Source organism: Cynocephalus volans, chromosome 5, assembly GCF_027409185.1.
Source record: "Cynocephalus volans isolate mCynVol1 chromosome 5, mCynVol1.pri, whole genome shotgun sequence".
In the NCBI taxonomy this organism is placed as follows: Eukaryota; Metazoa; Chordata; class Mammalia; order Dermoptera; family Cynocephalidae; genus Cynocephalus; species Cynocephalus volans.
This window is the reverse complement of record NC_084464.1, coordinates 72,489,418-72,502,306: the sequence shown is the minus strand read 5'-3', so window position 1 is coordinate 72,502,306 and position 12,889 is coordinate 72,489,418.

Here is a 12,889-nt window from a genome sequence, read left to right as displayed (position 1 = left end):
TTTGTTTATCCCTCTAGAGCATTAACTACATGAGGGTGTACTATGTCTATGAGCTTTCTTAACAATATTTTGCCTTGTATGAGCAGATTCTAAAATATTTGGTTAATGATTGAATATTAACTGGAAAATGTGCTACAAATACTTTAAGTACCTAGGACTTGTTGCTTACTTTTTCCTGCCATAACAATGTTTTGCTCAAGCATATCAGTGTAGAAAGTTTTTTTGATCATCCAAGCAAACAACCTTTATGAAGAAACTTCAAATTTAAGCACCTTTTGCTTGAAAACCTTATCTATGCACTGCACAGTCCCCTGAAGACAGCGATACCCTCTGTAGCTGTCCCTTTGTGAATGTTGACAAAAAAGGACCATAAGATCTACTAAGAGAAGAGGAAGACTTTATTTTCCACACAGAAAAATAAAAATGAAAATGAAAAAGATAATTGGCAGATGGAGAAATTCAGGCTCAGGATGAGCCAAACGCAAGCATTCTGCCCGGGAAGGGGAGGTGGTTAGTACTTAGATATTTAAGAAGACTCTACACATGCACTGTGTGTGAATGTATCACAAAGGTGTGTTATTGTGCAGTTTCCATAGACTGGCCGTGGCTGGTTTTGATATGGACACTCTTATCTGAGAAGAAGGAGAAGATGTCCTTGGAGTCTGATTTTTGTCTAATTAGAGTCATAGTGGGCCCTCAAGAATGAGAGAGGAGGGGGTTGATGACTGATGCCAGGTGGGCTTGTTGGAGGTCAGTGTAGAATACCCAGCCATAGCTGATTTGGCCTTACCTTTTGAGAGTTCCCTTTGCTTAGTTACAGAACAGAAAAGTTCTTAGTAAGATACATACTTGTAGGCTGAGAAATATGTGTCTGCTCTTTCCCTCCCTGTGGCCATTTGGTTATGTAAAACAATTTGAACGTCTCTTTTAAACACAGTGAGTCCATTTTGTCTGTCCTTAGGGGTACATTTCAATATGATCCACCTCCATCAAAGCTTCTGTATCAGTGACACCCACAGATTTTAGTACTAGGACCCTTTCACCCAGAGAGACCATCGTCCTGTTCATCAAGACACTTTAACACTAGTCAGGCTGATTAAACCTCTACTGATTCTCAGCCCAAGAGAAACCAACCCAAAGTGTATTCATTTGCTGCCTTCGGTCCCTTCTCTAATCTTTGCTTTAGTCAGGCTCTAGCCTTACAGACTGAAGACAGGCACCAATTGCTCCCCCATACATGAGAACAGTATTTCTCAAATTGTACATGAAGAAGAAAACAGAGTTTTGGGCTTTGTTTTTATTTTTAATTATCACAAAACATATTGATACAGTAAAAATAAAAGTAAATTACTAGAAAAATGAAGGGCATAAAAGAAAACACAGAAAAAAACGTATATATTGGTATAATCCTTATTTCTTCTTACTATTAGATAAAATAGACTTTCTCAAATTGCCAATATGTATGCACAATTTCTCTACTTATTTATACTAAGCAGTCTATGGGCCACCCTTTGGGTAGTATTGTTCTAGGAGGCAAATGTCAGGTACTCCTATGACCCTTTGAATGTACTAGAACGTGCTGATAGAATTCTGCAGAGTAGAAAGCATCAAACCCGGGGGTGAGATGACAATGACCTTTTTTTTGTCCTCATTCTCTATAGATACTTCTCATCCCCAGTCCCTACTTCATGAGAGCATATCCTACTTAGTTGAAAGCTCTGAATTTTGGTAACTCTTCAGTTCCCTTTGTGAAGTTATAATCTTTTATCAGTTGGAAGTGGGTGATAGGGTGCGTAGTGCAGCTGTCCTTTAGAACATTTGGCACACGTTGTCCTGGAAGCCTTCTATAAGGTGGTACTTCTCACCAATTTTATCCAATTTGAGACTTGCACAAAAATCACAAAACTAGAATCACATTCTCCATCCTCTAACTCTTGTATAGAATTAAAACACTTTAAAAGCCTTCTTATCTCTCCCATCAAAATCTTTGTTTAAGCTAAAAATATATAAGTGTTTTGTTGAAGAAGAAAATCTTAAGAAGTGACAAATGCATACCTTAAGTTTTTACTTTAAATTTGAAACATGTACGTGTGCATTTGTTCATTCTTTTGAAGTATGACCAAGTATTTTCTGTTTATCATAGGTCCACTAAGTGTCATTTTCTCTATTTTTCTATAAAATGCATTGTTATTGCTTTAGTAATTTTCAAAATTTACTTTTTTTTAAAAAAAAAAGCAGAATGATAATCTATTGACATGTTAAAAACTATATGAATGATCAAATATTCCATAGTTTTACAAAATACTTTCCCATTTCCTCTTCAAATTTTATAATCTGTCTGGTCCATTCCAAATTTTGCAGCATTTTAAGCATCTCAATAATATTGAATATTTCTAAAACATTCAACCTAGTTTTCACAGCAATAATTATATTTTCTCATTCATCTGCCATTTGTTCATTTACTATAAATATTTAAAATATTTACTTGCTACAGTAATCACAAGATTTTGAAACCAAACTTATTCTGAGACTAAAACTCCACCAGTCTCAGCAGAACTCTGGTATCTAGAGAAAAGTCTATTTGTCAAAAACCTTGCATACCCGTGTTTTCTGGGTATCATCAGTTTATTTATTATTGTGTACTGAGAATGAAGAGAATTTATTAATCTACCTAATCAGTTAAGTGGAAAGCAGTTTAATAAACCTATGCAATTATAATACACCATTGACATTAGCAGTTTTTTTTAGAGAGGCAAGGATGGCTCACTTTTGGACAGATATTAATACATTATACTGGTTAAATATTAAAAATATATTAATGGAGTTCATCATATCTACATATCTATGTATGTATTGATCCTTAAATTCCATTTGATAAAACTTCCGTTACTGAGAAAAGAAAAGAGGTCTTTAATCTCATTAGACTCTGTAAGATTTAATGTATAATTGTGTATACTTAACAAAATGCATAGTGCATAGTAAGTAATCGGTAGAAACTAAAATACAGATTATTCATCCATATTATGCATTAGAACAGGGTCTCTGGAAAATACACAATAAGAAGGATATTTGTGTGCAGATTTACTGTGGAGCAGTCTGAGGAGTGACACCTGAGTGGAGTGAAAGATGAAGGAATAAGCCTAAGGAGAGTTGAGCTGGGAAGCTGTGCCACGGAGGCCTCAGCAATCCTGAGGAGCACTGCAGCTGGGTTGGCCCTAAGTGTTGCCCAAATGAGGCAAGAGGACCAAGCCAGTGTATCTTCACTTTGACCCACCACTGGGTGTAGATTACTGTTGAGTAGGGGGCATAATCTTGAGTGAGGAAGCCTCCTTCAGCAGAGAAAACTTCCTTATAACTCAACTGTGACTTCACAGTAGCCACAACTCTTGGTAGCTGGTAGACTCTTTTTCTTGCCTTCTGGACTCAGCAAAATGAACCCAAAGTGGTCTTTAGTAGTTATCGCTTATAATTTCCTGGGATTCTTAACTGTGTCCTTTAGCAGAGATGTACTTTCTCTTTAGGAACACTAAACTGAAAGAGCCTAAGGTTGTAAGTTCAGAAATCATAAATTACCCTAGTGTGCCACTAGGTATAATAGAAATTGATGTTATTCTTACTTTTCCTTTTAGTATACATGGTCCATTGTTGTAGCTATTAGAGACCCAGAAAAAGAAAATGGTCATTAATTAATTGTGTGTAGTATATTCTGGAAGATGGCAGTCCACCCTGGCAGGGGATTTTTTTTTTTTTTTTTTAAGCTGGCACCTTAGATATTCCTTGAAGGCTATCCTATTACCATATTAGCCTGGAAACTTCTGGGTTGTGGATGCCATGATTATGAGACCATTGCTGCATCTTCTTTACTGGAGATGAATACTTGCTCTGAAATAGTGCGATGTGATATTATGTGTCAGTTGTTCATAAGGGACACATTTATGCAGTCTAGGTATAAACCGAGAAAGAGGAAGTTCTGCAAAAGTGGTGAAGTGGTGACTCATGCAGCTTATTTGTACTGTTTGGCCTTGCTTATGTCTGCTCAAAGATATACTTGCATCTTCCAACAGTTTTATGTGAACCTACTCAACCTCCTAAATCGGTAGGGCTACTCAATACTGGTTCATGAAAAATAGGCATCTCTGCCTTTATAGTCATATGGGATCTTATGGTGAAAAGCTCCAGCCTACCAGGATCTGGAACCGTTGTTTAATTCTCTCATTGGCACTTCCACCTTGGATATTTTTCTATCATAGATACTTTTAGTAAAGCAATTCTCAAACTTTTTATCCCAGGATCTCTTTACAGTCTTAAAAACTTTCAAGAGCACGAAAGAGCTTTTGTGTACGTGAATGATGTAGATATAGGCACACAGATATAGATATGGGCATAGGTATAGATATATCTGATGTATTGGAAATTTAAGGTGATAAATTTTTTTAAAGTTTATTAAATAATTATTATAAAATAATGATAAAAAACCCATTATATTCTACCATAAATAACATGTTTATGAAAAATAACTATTCTATTCAAAATAATTTAGTGATATGACTGGCATTGTTTCACATTTTTGCAAATATTCGTTAATATCTGGCTTAACAGATGATAGTAGGATTCTTTTTTTATTATTTAATTGACATATGTTGATTGTACACATTTATGGGGTACAGAGTTATATTTCAATACATGTATACAATGTGTAATGATCAAATCAGGTTAATTAGCATATCATCACCACAAAAATATGTTATTTCTTTGTGATGAAAGCATTTGAGCTCTTCTCTTCCAGCTATTTGAGGACACACAATAAATTATTGTTAATTACGAATGCCTGATACTACTGTAGACAAGTAGAACTAATAGTTCTAGTGATAGTTGGATTCTTGTATCACTATTGCATGATCTGTTGTTATACATTGTTTTGATTAAAGTATATGAAAAAAATCTGGTCTCATAAATATGTAGTTAGAAAAAGGAAGAGCACAAGGGTACTCCAAAAAGTTCATGGAAAAATAGAAATGAAAGATAATATGAATCTTTCCAAAAACTTTTTGAAGTGCCTTCACATTTTAACGACGTTTTCATATAATTTTGGATACTCTGGTTTGATGCTGTACCAAAATTCAACAAGTGGTAGTTTCTTGAAGCTGAGTTACAATATGGAATCTTACACTATATTGATATTTCATATTCTATTAAAATAAAATCCCCTGATCTTTCTAGCACTTTCAAAGGATCTTTTATCATGCATGGTTTTATAGTGTTATCCATTGGACACTTGGAAAAAAATGATACAATAAGGTATTCAATGTGATCTTCCAACTATCAAGACATCCCACTATTTATTATTAAATGCTTAAATTCATTAACATCAGCATTCATCAGAAAACCTTTAAAGTGTTGAGAATCTGTCAGCTTAAAGTTTCAAATACAAGTTTCCAACACTTCTAATTTTGAATTGAAATCTTGAATATTGTCTTCATTGTTAATAAATAATATGACAATGTTCTTTCAAGTCTGAAAAGTGCCCTATGGTAAAAGTACATAGTTCAAATGATTGCAAAGTTATTATAATATTCTGTACATAAATTAAACAAGTTAGGAGAAATATGTGAAATATAAGCAACTACCAAAATTCTTATTGCATATTGCAAATTATATAATGTAATTTTAAGAAATCATCAAGAAATATCAGTAGTTGATATGAAGTACATTTACATGTATAAAAATACAATAAAATATTTGAGCCCACTTGTAAACAAAAAATTGTAAATTTTAAAATACTAAGAGATTTTTTTTTAACTTGTTTAAATTTCTATGTATATACAAGGGGTCTTCAAAAAGTTCATGGAAAAATTCATATTATCTTTTAATTGTATTTGTTTATGAATATTTTGAAGTAACCTAGTACATAGAAAAACACATAGGTTAGTGTGAAATGTGAGAAAATTTGGCTTACACATTTTTATGGGATAAAAAAAGATAAAACTATTCCAGAGGAAAGTGCAAAATTTGCATCAATTCTAAAACTATTAATTCTATTTAACCCATTAATTATTTGGAAAAAAGCTATACGTTAAGAGTGTTTCATTGTTATATATATGTTAATACTAACATGATAGAATATTATGCAGTCTTTAGAAATCTTGTTTTTCAACAGGTAAATTATTCATTACATTTGTAGAAATGTGAGGAAAATAAAGCACTTTTTAAAATGTCACCTCAGAGAAACCCTGTGATACATATTCCATAATCAGCCTTGTACCTATTTTAAGTTTCTTCCAGACAAAAAGTGTACATGTTTTGCTTATTTTAAATATTTCTATCCCCCAATGAAATTGAGAGAAAATATGTTTTATTGTTTATCCTGTATTCTTAGAAGGTATACAGAACCTGGTACATGGTGGACATTCATAAATAACTGTTTAATGAGTAGATGAAAATTAACAGGATATAAACTTGATAGTGAAAACATTTATTGTTTAACAGTTTTCAGAGCTCTTTTTTGGAAATTATTCTTCAAGGTGATCTTTAATATTGTAATCACAAAATTGTACATTTGAGAAAGGATAGTCTTTTGAAAAGACATCAAGTATCTAAGGTGTTTTTGGCTTTTGTGGCTTTTTGTTGTTGTTGCTTTTTTTTTACTTATTGTCAAATTGGAAATTCTTTTATCACTCATTATAAGAGATGTCTGATTCCTAATACAGCTGTTCCATATCCAAAGCAAGCATTTAAAATGTCTTTGTGTTTACTCAATTTCTACAATGGTTTTGTTTTTGCTTTTGTTTATGTTTTGTTTTATTTTTAAAGAAGACAACCCATGTGTTATGGGGACAAGATTCTCTGTTGTTCTGGAATTGCCCTTCTGAGTTTGCTTTCTGGAATGTCAATTTATTATTGATTTCTGAGGCTGTGCTAGCGCATTATGATGGCCTAAAGCACTGTTCTTTTTTACTGCTCTTTACCCTATGGTGTTATGGTGTTTTATTATGCTTTACTGCAAAATCCCAAATGGCATCAAAGCTCATTCTTAATTTTTGAAAACATTGTCATATAAAGAATAAAAATAAAATTGCACAAATTGACAAAGAATTCTTGTTTTAACTGTCTGGTCAAGTTGAAAAAATTTAGCTTCATTTATTATTTTGACATGGTGGTTTCTTATTAATCCCAGGATTATTTTGTAATTATCATGAAGATAAGATTCTACCCTTAATTATATATTTGATGCCCAGAGCATAGAAAGAAATGTCTCAAGTTTATACCTTATGCCATCTGCCATTTTGGCATTCAAATTTAATTCTGTCACCATTTATATAACAGTGTTTCACTCTTTTTTTTTTTTTTTTTTTCTCTTTCTATAAGAACTCTCTGATTGTTCTGTATGCATATTAAGGTGAATGTGGCTGGTAGATCAAAATACTAAAAGTGGTCTGCCTCATTCCCTGCTGCAGATTTTTTGCTTTTGGTTACAGGCAGAATCATCCTGGCTATTTCTTTTTTAAAAGCTCCTGAATTTGGGTTGAATAGACAGAAAAACATAGCATATTGAATTGTCATCCACTAGTCAGTTGCCTTAGGGCAGAATTTCTTACTCTCAGCTATTGACATTTTGGTCCAGATGATTCTTTTTGTGGGGGTTTTTCCTACTTGTCCTAGGCATTGTAAGATGTTTAGAAGCATCCCTGACCTCTACTCACTAGAAACACTAGCACTGCCCTCTTATGACAACAAAAATGACTTTAGACATTGATTGCCAAATGTCCTATGAGTTGCAAAATCCTCCCTCACCCCAACTGAGTATCACAGTTTTAAGGATTAAAACAAAACATGCAACAACCACCACAACAAAAATATGACATAATCACTAGGGTCCTCAAATTAAGAGCAAAATCACTTAAAGGCCAACAGCGTATTTCAAATGATGGGACCAATTAGAGGGCCTAGGATCCGTCTAGTTTTTAAACTTTAATGCACATACAAATTATCTGGGTGTTGGTTTAAAATAAAGATGCTTGGATCCCACTGCCCAGAAATTCTGATTAGATAGAGTTTTCAATGGAATCTATCAACTAGGGCATTTGATACCCAACCACAGGATCTACAGAATCACAGGCAAAATGAATGAATGCACAGAAACATTAAGAGATCGGATAAAAGTTGTCAAAAGCTCAAGGAAAAAATAAAACAGTGCAGTAAAAAAAAAAAAAAAAAAAAAAAAAAAAAAAAAACAGGAAAGAATGGAAGGTTCAAATAGGAAATGTCACTGCTTTAGAGGATAGAAAGAAGTCTCCATCCTAACCCACCACCCCACAACTACCATACTGAAAAAGGTCTGACAAGTAGGTTTAGCCTATATTTCTCTGGCATTAAATGCTTGCTCAGATCCCTGAGGTGATTTAGAAACATAAGGCATGCACAAACAATGAACAAAATCTTTGTGTGGAAAATTGTGGCTATTACCTCAAATGGTAGCTTGTTTTTGTTGTTGTTGTTGTTTTGTTTTTTTGGTTTTAGTTTGGTTCTGTTTTGTTTCGTTTTTAATTGAAACATAGTTGATTGTACATATCTGTGGTTTTAAATGAGGTTCTCTTGACCACATTTAAATTAACAGATGTTGAATTGGCTTTTGTATGAAGCATTAGTTAGAAGCCATATGTAGTCATTGCAAAGGATTTTGAAGTTGAGAAGATGTAACTGAGGATAGCATTTGCCAAGTTAGCTATTTTTACATAGGACAAGAAAAGAAATCTACGGACACTTTATATTGATTTTGCCAGGCCATTTTTAGAAAAACTTCCACTGGATCTGAAAGTGTTCAGTGTTCCTTTTCAAACCACTGCTGACACAATCTCATCAATTCTTTGCAAACGGTGATTACCAGACACAATTATTTCTGTCAGCTGGGTAAGGAGTTCTTTGAAAAGAAACATTACCCGAACTGGTCCTTTCATGCTTCTTTTTGGAGCAAATAGTTAGACTGAAATTTCAGCAAAGACAACTAAGGCTACACTGAAGGGATTTGTTTTCAAGATATTGGATGGAAAGTGCAGCAAGTTCTTCCATTCTTCAGTTTGTCATTTCAAATTAAACAGGTTCCTTAAAAGGCAAACACCGTGGAGGCAGGGCTGCTTTTGATCTGGCTTTTTCACTCTTTTCATCCCAGTAGTTGAAACAGTTCCTAAGGCATGGAAGGTACTGAAAAAATATTCGTTAAATGAACAAATAAACAGAAACTCCATGCGTTGAAGTAAAAATGATAGAATAATTCAAGCTTTTCTTCAAGTATTTCTGAGCAGACTAGCTATAGATAAATACACCTTGCTTTTATCTAAGACCAATCCTTCCATTTGTGCCTACCCTCTTCTTGCCTACCCCAAGAACTCATTTCCCCTTCTCCCTCATGTGTTTCCATTGTGTTTTCTTCTCTAGTGGACCATCAAAGTAGCATACATAGAGGCTGTCTTCCATCCTGCTTAAACAAAACAAAAACAAAACAAAACAAAACATACACACACACAAGCTATTTTAAAAAGAGGAAAATAAAAACTCTCTTGTTCTCACTTAATTCTCCAAATATACTTCTATATTTCGCTTTATCTTAACAAAAAGTGTTGCCTGCACTTTCAGTTTTAATTCATCTTTACCTATTTTCTCTTGAACCCTCTCCAAATATGTATTCACCTTTATGAGTTCACTGAAATTACTCATGTTAACATCAACAGACATGCATGTGTTACTAAATTCAATACTCACTTTTCAATCCTCATTTTACTGGATTCATCAGAAGCACTTGACAAAATTGGTTACCCTTCCACTTTCATTGGCCTCTAGTATGCAGAATTACTCTATCTTACCCTTGGCGGTTTCTTTAAAACATCTTTTCTTGGCTCTTCTCATCTCTTCAACTCTTCAGATTTAGAATGTCTCAAGCCTCAGTCCTGGGACCTATTTTCTTTTTAATTTGTGTTTGCTTTTTTAAAATGTCATGTTTTTCCTGGCTTTTAAAAAACACACTGATGCCATCCCCATTTTTCTCTATCTATGACAGAAATTCTCCCATGAATTCCAGGCTGCCTAGCTACAACACCCACCAGGGAGCTTGCCTAAGTTCAGCTAAAATTTCAGACTCATAGACTGTCCTACGTGTCTGTTGACACCAGCCTACTCAGAAGGATACCAGACAGCTACCACAGCTTGCCATTTGGAGCCTCAGGACTTCCTCCTCTATGGAAGACCTAGTAGCATTCCATGCAGCAGTCCCTACAGTTCCACTGCAGAAAACTAGAATCCTTTTCAAGGGAGTACAAGATCCACCCACTTTTATAAACTTAATTTACCACAGGAACAATATTTTTTGTAACTATCTAAAAGGCATAGCTTCCAGGGTCTCCATAAGAGGCATACCCAATTACCACACTCACTGAACTTAGCAAAGCATCAAGCTATGTCTTCCTTTACAGTAGTTAAGAGTTTTCTCAATCCAGAGGAAGTTTACCAATTATAGCTATTTTGGCCATAAGCAACACTGTTTTGTGTTAAAGCACATTTGCCAAATCCATTGACATGCCTGTATTAAAAGAATGCTAACTAACTGAGTTTGTGGCAACAGAGGGTACACCTGAAGATCAGTGAGGTGTCTCAAAAAGGAGAAGTTAAAGAAAGGGTACTTATAGAATTTTCAGGTCTGGATTTAGTCACAGCATAAACGTGGTAGGAATTTGTCAGTTCCTACAAGTTAAGATGTTGCTGGAATCCTCACTGGTCTTGTCTTTGAAACATATGAGTTCACACAGAGTCTTTGTTAATTTCGTTTGTTCTTACTTCTGTCTTGGAACATGTGGTTCTGGACAAGCTGGTATTAAATGAGTTTGAGAATAGAAAATCTGTGAGGTACATCATGGTGTTTTGTGTGCTTTACCATTGGAGTGAGCAGTACTGAAGCCATGTAGGGACCTAAAACTGCATGAGCTCTAAAAGATTATTAAAGGACATAGTTTTTCTCTTGGTATTGGGAAAATGGAATAATTTAATCAGGTCCCCTCACCTTAGGTCTGGTTGGGGGTGGTGTGGTGCATTCTTTGTCAACGAGTTGTGTGTGGGTGGAGTTAGTGTGCCTGTGTGGCACCGTGATCTTGGCTGGTGTCAACTGCCTTGGGCATCCACTCAGCGTGGCCATGCTCTCCATTCTATGGCTCCAAGGACCTTTTGGCTGATTACCTAACTCATAGACCTGTGTGTGAGGGGTCTGGTGACCCAGCCTGGCATGTGAGGGGTCTGTGGACTCAGCCTGGCATGTGAAGGGTTTGTGACCCAGTCTGTTGAATGGGCTTGAGGGGTCTGTGAGCTCCAGAACCAGCCCTAGTCTGCAACAGGATTCTGAACAGGTACGGGAGCTGAAAGCTCTTGGAAGAAGGAGATGTGGCTACTTTTGAATGCACTGTGCCCTATGGCCACCTTCCTGTTGACTGGAGCCTACTCCTCACTATGGGGCAAGCTGATTGAGATTTGCAGCAGAAAGCAGAGTTGTTGGAAGTGTGGATAAATGTCCTGGAATATGGCATTCATCAACTGGCCACTCCTGCCTCTCACATCAGAGAAGATGACCAACCCAATGGTGACTTGAGGGAAATCATGTGTCTCCATCCACGACCTGTTGTGCATGAGAAATTGAGACATGAGCAGCCTACGGGACCAGATAGATAACTGGTGGGTGATCCACAGGTGACCAAGTTCACCACCTATGTCCCGTATACCCAGGTTGAACTGGTTGACTTGAGAAGACAGTAAAGCAACAGAAACATTGTGAGACCCTGGCTGCTTGGCTGTTGTGGTCATGGGACCTAGGGGTGGATAGTGTGGTATGCTCTGGTGAGGAGATGGAGAAATTGGCCTCCATCACCATACACCCATCGCTGAGGCAGCGGCCGCAGAATAGCCACAGATATGCACGAGGGCAAGGTAATCACTCTTTGATGGACTGGGTGAATGCAGCTGCCGAACCATATGGGCAAATGTTGGAGAACTGCCCAAGATTTTTAGTAAATAACAAATGTGTGCAGAGTTGGCACAAATCATTCAAGAGCCGGGGATGTGGCAGTCCATGTTTAATGTGAACACTCATGTCCTGGATGATGAAAATTTTACATCCAGCATGAGAGACATAGTGCTGCAAAATGCCCCGTCAATGTCCTTTGGGTCACTGATGGCCATATTGGACCCATACATTGGTAGCCCTATACATGAGGTAACAACCGTGATAGCCAGCTTGAGTGAAGTAGAGTATAGGAGACAAGCAAAAGGGGTCCGAAAGGTGGCTAAGACCAAACCCCCAAGAAATGCCTGGGATTTTATCCCGAAGGGACCAGGCAAGACTAGCCATAAGCAGATGTGGCTTGACTTGCTTGCAGCAGGGTTTGATAAAAAGAAAACTGACCAGCAGCCAAATGCAGTCCTGTTTGCCTTACAGCAGCAATTATGCCCTGAACATCATTTTCCCAAACGTCAAAAAACAGGTAGCAAGATATGCTCAGTGGATTTAAAGGACTTTTTGGTTGCTCCTGAGGAGGTGGATGAACTGTTCCATTTCAATTAGGGAGCAGGCCAAGGTACTCGCCTTTTGGGGCAGGTGAGGACCAGAGGCCTCATGTCGAATTGGCAATATATTGATCGAGGACGAATGTGCAGCATGTTTTGGCATTGGTGGATACAGGTGCAGAATGTAGCCTGATATATGGCAATCCAGATAAGTTTCCAGGGGGCACAGTTCATACAGGTGACTATGGAGGACATACTACTGAGGTCAAAACTGTGTTATTGCCATTGGGCATAGGAAGATTATCTCCTCGTGTATATACTGTAAATGAATACATCTTGAGCATGGATGTAC